Source organism: Tursiops truncatus, chromosome 14 (genome assembly GCF_011762595.2).
Source record: "Tursiops truncatus isolate mTurTru1 chromosome 14, mTurTru1.mat.Y, whole genome shotgun sequence".
NCBI classification, from domain to species: Eukaryota; Metazoa; Chordata; class Mammalia; order Artiodactyla; family Delphinidae; genus Tursiops; species Tursiops truncatus.
The window spans coordinates 44321356-44333643 of record NC_047047.1 but is presented as its reverse complement, the minus strand read 5'-3'; positions in this window follow the sequence as shown (position 1 = coordinate 44333643).

The window sequence follows — 12288 nt, the reverse complement described above, 5'->3', positions numbered from 1 at the left end:
GCTGCTTGTATATTTTGGAGATTAATCCTTTGTCAGTTGCTTCATTTGCAAATATTGTCTCCCATTCTGAGCATTGTCTTTTGGTCTTGTTTATGCTTTCCTTTGCTGTGCAAAAGCTTTGAAGTTTCATTAGGTCCAATTTGTTTATTTTTGCTTTTATTTCCCTTTCTCTAGGAGGTGGGTCAAAAAGGATCTTGCTGTGATTTATGTAATAGAGTGTTCTGCCTATGTTTTCCTCGAAGGGGTTTATAGTGTCTGGCCTTACATTTATGTCTTTAATCCACTTTGAGTTTTTTCTTGTGTATGGTGTTAGGGAGTGTTCTAATTTCATTCTTTTACATGTAGCTGTCCAGTTTTCCCAGCACCACTTATTGAAGAGGCTGTCTTTTCTCCATTGTATATTCTTGCCTCCTTTATCAAAGATAAGGTGACCATATGTACATGTGTTTATCTCTGGGCTTTCCGTTTTTCTTTCTCAAGATTGCTTTGGCTATTCAGGGTCTTTTGTGTTTCCATACAAATTGTGAAATTTTTTGTTCAAACTCTGTGAAAAATGCCACTGGTAGTTTGATAGGGATTGCATTGAATCTGTAGATTGCTTTGGGTAGTATAGTCATTTCCACAATGTTGATGCTTCCAATCCAAGAACATGGTATATCTCTGCATCTATTTGTATCATCTTTAATTTCTTTCATCAGTGTCTTATAGTTTTCTGCATACAGGTGTTTTGTCTCCCTAGTAGGTTAGTAGGTTTATTCCTAGGTATTTTATTCTTTTTATTGCAGTGGTAAATGGGAATGTTTCCTTAATTTCTCTTCCAGATTTTTCATCATTAGTGTATAGAAATGCAAGAGATTTCTGTGCATTAATTTTATATCCTGCAACTTTAGCACATTCATTGATTAGCTCTAGTAGTTTTCTGGAGGCATCTTTAGGATTCTCTATGTGTAGTATCATGTCATCTGAAAACAGAGACAGTTTTACTTCTTCTTTTCCAATTAGGATTCCTTTATTTCTTTTTATTCTCTGATTGTTGTGGCTAAAACTTCCAAAAATATGTTGAATAACAGTGGTGAGAGTGGGCAACGTTGTCTTTTTCCTGATTTTAGTGGAAATGGTTTCAGTTTTTCACAGTTGATAATGATGTTGGCTGTGGGTTTGTCATATATGGCCTTTATTATGTTGAGGAAAGTTCCTTCTATGCCTTCTTTCTGGAGGGTTTTTATAATAAATGTGTGTTGAATTTTGTCAGAAGCTTTTTCTGCATCTATTGAGATGATCATATGTTTTTTCTCCAATTTGTTTATATTGTTTATCACATTGACTGATTTGTGTATATTGAACAATACTTTATCCTGGGATAAACGCCAGTTGATCATGGTGTATGATCCTTTTAATGTGCTGTTGGATTCTGTTTGCTAGCATTTCATTGAGGATTTTTGCATCTATGTTCATCAGTGATATTGGCCTGTAGTTTTCTTTTTTTGTGACATCTTTGTCTGCTTTTGGTATCAGGGTGATGGTGGCCTCATAAAATGAGTTTGGGCGTGTTCGTCCCTGTGCTATATTTTGGAAGAGTTTGAGAAGAATAGGTGTTAGATCTTCTCTAAATGTTTGATAGAATTCGCCTGTGAAGCCCTCTGGTCTTGGGCTTTTGTTTGTTGGGAGATTTTTAATCACAGTTTCAATTTTGTTGCTTGTGATTGGTCTGTTTATATTTTCTATTTCTTCCTGGTTCGGTCTCGGAAGGTTGTGCTTTTCTAAGAATTTGTCCATTTCTTCCAGGTTGCCCAGTTTATTGGCATATAGTTGCTTGTAGTAATCTCCCATGATCCTTTGTATTTCTGCAGTGTCAGTTGTTACTTCTCCTTTTTCGTTTCTAATTCTATTGATTTGAGTCTTCTCCCTTTTTTCTTGATGAGTCTGGCTAAAGGTTTACCAATTTTGTTTATCTTCTCAAAGAACCACCTTTTAGTTTTATTGATCTTTGCTATCGTTTCCTTCATTTCTTTTTCATTTATTTCTGATCTGAACTTTATGATTTCTTTCCTTCTGCTAACTTTGGGATTTTTTTGTTCTTCTTTCTCTAATTGCTTTAGGTGTAGGTTTAGGTTGTTTATTTGAGATTTTTCTTGTTTCTTGAGGTAGGATTGGGTTGCTATAAATTTCTCTCTTAGAACTGCTTTTGCTGCATCCTGTAGGTTTTGGGTTGTCATGTTTTCATTGTCATTTGTTTCTAGGTATTTTTTGATTTCCTCTTTGATTTCTTCAGTGATCTCTTGATTATTTAGTAGTGTATTGTTTAGCCGCCATGTGTTTGTACTTTTTACAGATTTTTTCCTGTAATTGATACCTAGTCTTATAGCATTGTGGTCAGAAAAGATACTTGATATGATTTCAATTTTCTTAGACTTACCAAGGCTTGATTTGTGACCCAAGTTATGATCTATCCTGGAGAATGTTCCATGAGCACTTAAGAAGGAAGTGTATTCTGTTGTTTTTGAATGGAATGTCCTATAAACATCAATTTAGTCCATCTTGTTTAATTTATCATTTAAAGATTGTGTTTCCTTATTTATTTTCATTTTGCCTGCTCTGTTCACTGGTGAAAGTGGGGTGTTAAAGTCCTCTACTATTGTTGTGTTACTGTCGATTTCTGCTTTCATGGCTGTTAGCATTTGCCCTATATATTGAGGTGCTCCTATGTTGGGTGCATAAGTATTTACAATTGTTATATCTTCTTCTTGAATTGATCCCTTGATCTTTATGTAGTGTCCTTCTTTGTCTCTTGTAACAGTCTTTATTTTAAAGTCTATTTTGTCTGATATGAGAATTGCTACTCCAGCTTTCTTTTGATTTCCATTTGCATGGAATATCTTTTTCCATCCCCTCACTTTCAGTCTGTATATGTCCCTAGGTCTGAAGTGGGTTTCTTGTAGACAGCATATATATGGGTCTTGTTTTTGTATCCATTCAGCCAGTCTATGTCTTTTGGTTGGATGATTAATCCATTTACATTTAAGGTAATTATCGATATGTATGTTCCTATTACCATTTTCTTAATTGTTTTGGGTTTGTTATTGTAGGTCTTTTCCTTCTCTTGTGTTTCCTGCCTTTAGCATTTGTTGTAAAGCTGGTTTGGTGGTGCCGGATTCTCTTAGCTTTTGCTTCTCTGTAAAGATTTTAATATCTCCATCAAATCTGAATGAGATCCTTGCTGGGTAGGGTAATCTTGGTTGTAGGTTTTTCCCTTTCATCAGTTTAAATTTGTTCTGCCACTCCCTTTTGCCTTGCAGAGTTTCTGCTGAGAAATCAGCTGTTAACCTTATGGTGATTCCCTTGTGTGTTATTTGTTGCTTTCCCTTGCTCCTTTTAATATTTTTTCTCTGTATTTAATTTTTGATAGTTTGATTAATATGTGTCTTGGTGTGTTTCTCCTTGGATTTGTCCTGGCTGGGACTCTCTGCACTTCCTGGAGTTGTTTGACTATTTCCTTTCCTTAGGGAAGTTTTCAACTATAATCTCTTCAAATATTTTCTCTGACCCTTTCTTTTTCTCTTCTTCTTCGGGGACCCCTATAATTCAAATGTTGGTGCATTGAATGTTGTCCCAGAGGTCTCTGAGACTGTCCTCAATTCTTCACATTCCTTTTTCTTTATTCTGCTCTGTGGTAGTTATTCCCACTATTTTATCTTCCAGGTCACTTATCCATTCTTCTGCCTCAGTTATTCTGCTATATTCCTTCTAGAGAATTTTTAATTTCATTTATTGTGTTGTTCATCATTGTTTGTTTGCTCTTTAGTTCTTCTAGGTCCTTGTTAAATGTTTCTTGTATTTTCTCCATTCTATTTCCAAAATTTTGGATCATCTTTGCTATCATTACTCTGAATTCTTTTTCAGGTAGACTGCCTATTTCCTCATCACTTGTTTAGTCTGGCGGATTTTTACCTTACTCCTTCATCTGCTGTGTATTTCTCTGTCTTCTCATTTTGCTTAAGTTACTGTGTTTGGGGTCTTAGTTTCCCAGGCTGCTGTTCATAGTTCCTGTTATTTTTGGTGTCTGCCCCCAGTGGGTAAGGTTGGTTCAGTGCATTGTGTAGTCTTCCCCCTGGAGGGAACTGGTGCCTGTGTTCTGGTGGATGATGCTGTATCTTGTCTTTCTGGTGGGCAAGACTGTGTCCTGTGGTGTGTTTTGGGGTGTCTGTGAACTTATTATGATTTTTGGCACCTCTCTGCTAATGGGTGGGGTTGTGTTCCTGTCTTGCTAGTTGTTTGGTATGAGGTGTCCAGCACTGTAGCTTGCTGGTCGTTGAGTGGAACTGGGTCTCAGCATTTAGAGGGAGATCTCTGGGAGACCTTTTGCCATTTGATATTACAGGGGCCAGGAGGTCTCTGGTGGTCCAATGTCCTGAATTCAGCTCTCCCACCCAAGAGGTTCAGGCCTGACACCCGGCCAGAATACCAAGACCCTGTTAACCACATGGCTCAGAAGAAAAGAGAGAAAAATTAAAAAGAAAGAAAAATAAATAAATAAAATAAAGTTATTAAAATAAAAAACATTATTAAAAAATTAAAAGTAATAAAAAATAAAGGAAAAGAAAGAGAGAAGAGAGCAACCAAACCAATAAACAAATCCACCTATTATAACAAGCAGTAAAAACTGTACTGGAAAACAAAACAAAACAAAGAAGTGGACAGAAAGAACCCTAGGACAGATGGTAAAAGCAAAGCTTTTGGGAAGTCTGAGGTCTTCTGCCAACTTTCAGTAAGTGTTCTGTAGGAGTTGTTCCACTTGTAGATGTATTTTTGAAATATTTTGGGGGAAGAAGGTGATCTCCACATCTTACTCCTCCACCATCTTGAAGGTCCTCCAAGAAATATTATTTACATCACACTTTTTGTCAGGCAGTAAAGGCGAGTGACAAATCAGGAACAGCCTTGTGACAATTTTGGAAGGACTGTAATATCTACAAGGCCATAAAAACATTGATTCTGCTTGGAGTGAGGTTACAGCCATCACCATGAATGGGGTTTGGAAGAAACTTTTCCTGAAGTTTGTTCACGATTTTTGTGGATTTGAGAAGGTGGATGAAGAGTCCAAAGAGGTCTTCAGCAACTTAGTGACCCTCAGCAAGAAGCTGGGACTAGGTCTGCAAGAGGATGGCTTTATTGAACTCCATGCTGTGTAACATGAGGAGCTTACTAATGAAGACCTGATGGAATTGGAGGACCAGAGAAAGGACAAAGAGAGTGAAGAAGAAGAAGAAGTAACTGAAGAACCGAAGAGAGTCACGACACAGGAAATGGCAAGGGAATTTTCTTTATTTGAGGAGGCACTGTTAGTCTTTGAGGCCCAGTACCTGAATGTGGAATGGTACACAAAGGTTGCAGCAGCCATTCAGAATGCAATCCAGTGCTACCGTGTCATCTATGATGGGAAAAAAAGAGCTACTACCCAGACATCACTGGATCATTTTTTCAAGAAGGTAAACAGAATTGAATCCAGCAAGGAACCAGAACCTGTGCCATCAACTTTAGGTGTGAGTGAAATTGCAGCTTGCCTTCCATCTCCCATTGCTGACAATCCTTCAGCTCTACCATCTCCCAAGTCCTCTCCCTCTTTTAGTCAGTAAGTCTTCTTGCCTGTTCACTCAAATGCCAACCCCTGTATGCCAGCTCCTGTACTGTACCACTGTACTTTTCAATGTACTGTACTGTAAGATTAAAAATATTTTCTTTATTTTTTTGTTTTTTATGTATTATTTGTGTGAAAAGTATGATAAACCTATTACAGTACAGTACTATATAGCCAGTTATCTTAGTTGGGTACCTAGGCTAATTTTGTTGGACTTACAAAGAAATTGGACTTACAAATGCACCTTTGGAATGAAACACGTTCATTTATAGGCGACTTACTGTAGAGACTGAAAAGACAATAGAAAAGATTAATGAAAGCAACAGCTGGTTCTTTGAAAAGATAAACAAAATTGACAAACCTTTAGCTAGACTCATCAAGAAAAAAGAGAGAGGACTCAAATAAATAAAATCAGAAATGAAAGATGAGACATTACAACTGGTAACAAAGAAATACAAAGTATTATAAGTGACTACTATGAACAATTATACACCAACAAATTCGACAACCTAGAAGAAGTGGATAAATTTCTAGAAACATACAACCTTCCAAGACTGAATCATGAAGAAATAGAAAATCTGAATAGCTTGATTACTAGGATGATTTTGAATCAGTAATCAAAAACTTCCCAAAAAACAAAAGTCCAGGACCAGACAGCTTAACAGATGAATTCTACGAAACATTCAAAGAAGAATTAATACCAATCCTTCTCAAACTCTTCCAAAACACAGAAGATGAGGGAACTCTTCCAAACTCATTTTATGAGACCAGCATTGCCTTAATACCAAAACCAGACAAGGACACCACAAGAAAAGGAAAATACAGGCCAATATCCCTGATGAACATAGATGCGAAAATTCTCAACAAAATTTTAGCAAACCAAATTCAACAATACATTAAAAGGATCATACACCATAATCAAGTGAAATTTATTCCATGGATGCAAGGATGGTCTAGTATCCATAAATCAATTAATGTGATACACCACATTAATAAAAGGAAGGATAAAAATGATCATCAATATATTCAGAAAAAGCATTTAACAAAATTCAACATCGATGTATGATAAAAACTCTCAACAAACTGGTTATAGAGGCAACGTATAGAGGCAACACAATATAGGCCATATATGGTAAGCCCACAGATAACATCATACTCAACAGTGAAAAGCTGAAAGCTTTTCCTCTAAGATCAGGAACAAGACAAGGATGCCCACCTTGCACTTCCATTCAACATAGTGTTGGAAGTCTGAGCCACAGCACTGAGGAGGAAAAAGTTATAAAAAGCATTCAAATTGGAAGGGAAGAAGTAAAACTGTCACTATTTGCAAATGACTTGATATTATATATAAAAAACCATAAAGACTACACCAAAAACCTGTGGGAACAAATGAAGGAATTCAGTAAAGTTGCAGGATACAAAATCAGTATAAAAAATCAGTTTTGCTTCTATACATTAATAATGAACTATTAGAAAAAGGAATTAAGAAAACAATTTTATTTACAATTGCATCAAAACAGAATAAAATACCTAGGGATAAATTTAACCAGGGATATGAAAAACCTGCACACTGAAAACTATGACATTGATGAAAGAAATAGAACCAACAATCCTAAAATTTGTATGGTACCACAAAAGATCTTGAATAACTAAAGCAATCTTGAGAAAGGAGAACAAACCTGGAGGCATGATGCTACTTTATTTCAAACTATATTACAAAGCTATAGTAATCAAAACAGATATTACTGGTATCAAAAACAGACACATAGATCAATAAAACAGAATAGAGAACCCAAAAATAAACCATGCATATATGGTCAATTGATTTACAAAAAAGGAACCAAGAATATACAGTGGGGAAAGGACAGCCTCTTCAAGAAATGGTGTTGGGAAAACTGGACAACCACATGCAAAAGAATGAAAGTAGACTACTATATGACACCATACACAAAAATTAACTCTTACAGACTTGAACGTAAGACATAAAACTCTTAAAAGAAAACATAAGCAGTAAGTTCCTTGACATCAGTATTGGTGATGATTTTTTGGATCTGACTTCAAAAGCAAAGGCAACAAAGCAAAAATAAACAAGTGGGAGTACATCAAACTGAAAAGCTTCTACACAGCAAAGGAAATCATTAATAAAATGAAAAGGCAACCTATGGAATGAGAGAAAATATTTGCAAATCATATATCTGATAAGGGTTAATATCCAAAATATATAAAGAACTCATACAACTCAACATCAACAAAACAAAACAAAACAAAAACAATATGAGTAAAAAAATGGGCAGAGGATCTGAGCAGACATTTTTCCAAAGAAGACATACCAACAAGTATATGAAAAATGCTCACAACATCATTAATCGTCAAAGACATGCAAAGCAAAACCACAATGAGATATCACCTCATACCTGTTAGAATGGCTATTATCAAAAAGACAAGGAATAACAGGTGTTGGTGAGGATGTGGAGAAAAAGGAACACTTGCACCCTATTGGTGGGAACGTGAATTGGTGCAGCCATTATGGAAAACACTATGGAGGTTCCTCATGACCCAGCAATTTCATTTCCGGGTATTTGTCCGAAGAAAACAAAACTACTAATTTGAAAAGATAGGTGCACTCCAGTGTTCATTGTAGCATTTACAGCATTTACAGGTGCACTCCAGTGTTCATTGTAGCATTTACAACAGCCAAGATACAGAAGCAACCTAAGTCCCTTGATAGATGAATGGATAAAGAAGATGTGGTTTATATATACAATTGAATACTATTCAGATGTAAAAAAAGAATGAAATCTCGCCATTTACGACAACATGGATGAATCTAGAGGGTATTATGCTAAGTGAAATAAGTCAGACAGAAAAAGACAAATACTATATGATCTCACTTATATGCGGAATATAAAACAAACAAACAAGCTCATAGGTACAGGGAACAGATTGGTGGTTGCCTGAAGCAGGAAGTGCGGAATGGGTAAAATGGGTGAAAAGGGGGTGGTCAGAGGGTGCAAACTTCCAGTTATAAAATACATGTCATGGGGATTTAATGTACAATATGATGCCTATAGTTAATAATATTGTATTGCATGTTTGAAAGTTGCTAAGAGAGTAGATGTTTAAAAGCCCTCATCAGAAGAAGAAAAACAAATTTTTAACTATGTATGGGAACAGATGTTAATTGGACTTATTGTAGTGATCATTTTGTGATATATACTAATATCATCTCATTATGTTACATACCTGAAACTAATATAATGTTATATGTTAATCAGACCTCAATCAAAACAAAACAAAACAAACCTGTATTTAATTTTATTAAGCACACACACATATATATAAATTAAGTTTTCAATAACACAACCTATCCTCACTTGCAGTTACATCTTTTTTTTGGCCACCCAATGAGTATCTGTGCAATGAATGAATACAGAGGCTAAATGCAAAGCTAGGGATGGAGAATAAACCATTCTCAGTGCATGGAGCATGACTGATGGAAGTGGGCAAATAGTTACCAACAATTGCAAAACCAACCAATACAAGGAAGAGGGCTTCTGAGTAGAGGAAATGGCAGTTACACAGAGAAATGGCTTGTGAACTGAGTGTCAGAGTGTCCAGCAAAATGATCCTACAAGGCAAGCAGCCCTTTAAGGCACCTACAAAGTATAGAACAGGGGAATGATCGGAATAGAAAATTGGTTTATGTTCTGAGTAAACTAAGGCTCAGAAAGATTATGACTTGCCCAGGGTGTCAGGTAAATTAGCAGAGTTGGGAATAGAAACCAAGTCTTCTATCTCCTGGACTAATGTTCTTTCCATTGTACCACTTTACCTTCTTTAGAGACTAAGAGACGAAGTCATGAAATGCTAGACTCGGACTGTGTTCTATGCAAATCCCTCTTAGCCTACTGAAGTAGCAACTGTTGTGTTTTCTGTCTGATCTCTGACTTGGGGAAGTATGATCTCGACAAGAGAGCTGAGTGCTGATAGTAACACAGCAGGTCAAAGTGCATGCTTGTATCTGCTTCCTATTTATCACCTAGCTTGGAAGTAATCACTAATAACAATCCCTGGTTGAAAGTGAAAATTCAAGTATATACTTTAGGCCAATGCCTGTCATCTACTTTCTCAGTAAGAATCAATAGCTTCCTTAAATATATATATATATCCATACATAATTTTTTTTAACTTCTGTAGCTTTATTACCATCTGTACCAATCATCAGAAGCTATTCTCATACTATCTTGGATCATTTCTTCTGTTGCCATCTTGAACAGATATTTATTTATTTTAGCTATTTAAACATTTTCTACTTTAAAATTTTCATTAGTTTAAGAAATCTCAACAAGTGTTTTAAGTCATGATGTCAGAAACTGCATTTTGTGTCCCACTCCATGATGAGTATGCAGTTAGGCATGTGTTGTGTGTTTATTGAATAAGCGGAGACTTAAAAGTGGAATTTATTGAAGTTTCTAAATTCATTTTGTAGTAGTATTAGAATCAGATATCCCAAATCCAATTTTTTTAAATGAAGAGTCTGCTTCAATTAAGAGGATCCAGGAAGTATCTATTTCTTATGCATCTTTGTCATCCTGATATCTGACACTTGACACAGAATTGAGTCCATGGTATGTTCTAGGGAGATGGTTGTTGAATAAATGAATAAGCATCTTACCCTTCTCATGTCTTCTCTCCACTGGACATGTATCATCTCCTCAGCATCATTTTTACCTTCACTGTGCACCAGCCAGAAGTTTTTGACAGGGGATTGACCCCGTTGCTATAATTCCATCCACCTTACTACACTGAGTTGTTCAGGTAATCCAATCCTAAGCCAATTTGATTCAGGAAGGGGCAAGTAACCAATTCAGGCTAATGAATGGGGGCCTCTGTTTCAGAAGGTTTCTCATTCTTTTGAGAGAACAGTGGAAAGTCAGCTGTCACTTTCCTTCTGAATATAGTAGAATACAGAGGAAGCTTGGAACTCCTACAGCCATGTCATCACCATGAAGGAAGCAAGCATTAAGATGAAGCTGACATCATAGATGTCAAAGCAGAGGGATGGAATAAAAGAAAATCCTTGATGACATTGTTGAGTCTATATCAAGTGATACCCATCAAACTATCCTTGTATCTGGACCAGGCAGATCCAGGTCTAGGTTTGGAGTGGCTTGAAGCTTATACAATTTTGAGAGTTCTCTTGAAGAAAAGGAATACAAGATTACACATGCAGAATTAGGTACAAATGTGAATATTTAATTAGAATGAGAAAAGAAATCACACCAATCACAAATGTTGAAAAGCTGACAAATATCACAAATATTCCCAAATCTAAAAGAACAATATTTTTGTCTTATTACCTGTCTGACACACCTCTATGGAACTTTTTCCTCCTACTTTTTAGGATCCACTTTCTTTGATATCCTTTTCATAAGACAATGTGCTCTTCCTAAGACAATTGCATTAGAGATATTTTGTAATCTTGGGGAGAATCCAGTGTTGATCAAAATTGGTTTTGTTTTGTTTCAATAACTTAAAAGAGTTTATTTTGGTTTTATACCATATATATATTTTTGGCCATGCCCAGCTTGCGGGATCTCAGTTCCCTGACCAGGGATTGAACCTGGACCATGGCAGTGAAAGTCCAAAATCCTAACCACTAGGCCACCAGGGAACTCCCTATACCATATTTGTAATGACACACAAATTGTGCAGGTTTGTCAAATTTGGGAATCTCTCTATCACATTTCATACATGATTTATAAGATTTCAGGACATTGCAAGTTTTCTTGAGCAACGATACTCTTAAATTGTAAATCTCAAAGTGTAAAACTTAGTGCACTTTGAGTTGATCACATATAATTTCCAGTTGTCCTCAATGTCCTCTTTGTAGTGGCAGATTATGAATTTTATCTTATCCTCATTGATATCAGAATCTTGGGGGGCTTGCATATGTGTGGCTTCCCTCACTTCTGTTTATAGTACTGCTCTGGTTTGGGCCCTGTAAGCACAGGGATTCTGATCAATTCTTTCTCAAATGATTCCCATCAAAAAGAAAAAAAAAAGCCTGGCATGGCACCTTTTAAATTATATATGCTGCATCATCAAGTATATACCTGACAGGAGAGGGTTTCTGTCTTGACTAGCTATCTGCTTACGCTTTCATTCCTCTGATTGTCTGATCAACGAGGTGGTTCCCCTGTCATGAGTCAGCTCAGTTGTTCATTCATCAGTGCTGGATTGACTGGCCACTCACTGTCTGCTGACTGGTGGTTGCCTGCTATCAGCTGGGGCAACAGGGATGATTAGGACCGTGTCTGTCATCTTCCAGGAAGCTTGCTTGGGCTTCTTCATGGGGCAGTCTCATTTCCAAGAGCCATAAGAGAGAGCAAGCTCTAATGCACAAGCAGTTTTCAAGTCTGCTTTCTTCTCGGATAGGACCACAAGAGCCTCACAAACCCTTTCCAATATTTGAGCCCTGCTCTGCTGCAGCCTGAAGCTGTTCTCCCTGAGTCCTAACCCCAATCCAAAAGGTGCATTACAGTAACTAGGTGGAGGGATATGAATTTAAAGGATCTCTAATGATGGAGCCAAAGTTGCAAATATAAATCAGTTTTCAGTCAGAATACATGATTTACACACATATACTTTTT